Source organism: Octopus bimaculoides, chromosome 30 (assembly GCF_001194135.2).
Source record: "Octopus bimaculoides isolate UCB-OBI-ISO-001 chromosome 30, ASM119413v2, whole genome shotgun sequence".
Taxonomy (NCBI): Eukaryota; Metazoa; Mollusca; class Cephalopoda; order Octopoda; family Octopodidae; genus Octopus; species Octopus bimaculoides.
In genome coordinates, this window is record NC_069010.1 from 7263972 (window position 1) to 7265708 (window position 1737).

Below are 1737 nucleotides of genomic sequence, written 5' to 3' on the forward strand. Positions count from 1 at the left end.
TTTGCCGAACCGCTAACTTACGGGGACGTAAACACACCACCATCGGTTTTCAAGCGATGTTGTGGGGACAAACACAGACACATAAACATATACACACAAACACATACATACATATATATATATATAAAAACAAACAGTAAATGAGTATATGCATATATACGTACAGGTATGTGCATACCGACATCCACCTGTATGTATAGGTGCATATCTGGGTACAGGACATTGCAAACAAAACGTAGACGAGAAAACACACAAGCCACATAGAGAACATTCTTCTTCATCAGCTACCCCCGTTTTAACACCGGCGTTATATATACGACAGGCTTCTTTCAGTTTCCGTCTACCATATCCACTCAGAAGGCAGACCTTAGAGCACAACTACCCAGGTCTATTCACTACTAAACCAGATTATGAAACAGCCCTGCCCTGTAAGACAAGAAAACAAGGATTCTCAAACTTTTTCTGGTAGTGTACCTAATTATCATCTCCAACAGTGTTGGTGTACACGTGTAGTGAAGAATATATAATAAAATAGTTGGATACCATCAGCCAGGCATCTGTGGATACCATTTTATGGCTGCCATAAAACAGACAAGGTTTAATTAGTTATTAATTAGTCAAGACTTCTAAACATCATATTTAATGTAGTCTGGAGTTGTTGTGTGGTAAGTAGCTTGCTTACCAACCACATGGTTCCGGGTTCAGTCCCACTGCGTGGTACCTTGGCAAGTGTCTTCTACTATAGCCTCGGGTTGACCAAAGCCTTGTGAGTGGATTTGGTAGACGGAAACTGAAAGAAGCCCGTCATATATATGTGTATATATATGTATGTATGTGTGTTTGTGTGTCTGTGTTTGTCCCCCCCCCCACCATTGCTTGACAACCGATGCTGGTGTGTTTACGTCCCTTAACCCCTTAGGGGTTGTTGGGGCACTGCAGCCATGTAGCATGTGTAGGGTGCGGAAGCCTGGTGGAGCCCATCCCTCTCCAGGCTAAACTCATTTCTACAGCTAAGAGGACTGGAGCAACATGGCATATGGCGTAGTGGTTTGATTCCAGGCCGTGACCTGAATAATAATAATAATAATAACATTGAAAAATACCTTAGGAATGAGAACCCAGGTTCAAAATTTCTCCAAGACACCTGATGAAGGCTGGAGGGTATATCAGCCGAAACGTTTTGTAAATAACAAACAAGACGAGGACAAATATCCATCAAATGTAAATAATGAAGTGAAGTGTTTTGCTCAAGATCACAATGGATCACCCAGTCCAAAGATTGAAACCACAATCTTACGATCATGAATCTAACTTTTTACCCTTGCATAACTCTTAAAATAAATCACATGTCTATATATATCAGATCTTTTTAATATTTTTTCATCATAGTTCACGTGGTAATTATCATATATATCATCATCATCGCAGGGTTACTCCTTTTTTGCCAGCCGAGTGGACTGGAGCAACGTGAAATGAAGTGTTTTTGCTCAAGGACACAATGCGTCATCCGCTCCAGGAATCGAAACCACAATCTTATGATCACGAATCTAACATCCTAACCACTAAGCTTCGCACCTCCATTGTGAACTTACCTGTCCACCCACCTTTTCTTTTCTGCTATTCCAACCTCTGTCTCGCATTTTCACCTTGTACCTTAACTCCACATCTCTCTCTCTCTCTCCCTCTCCTTTCAAATGAGGAAGCTATGTATTCACCCTTTCAGCAAAACCCCTGTTC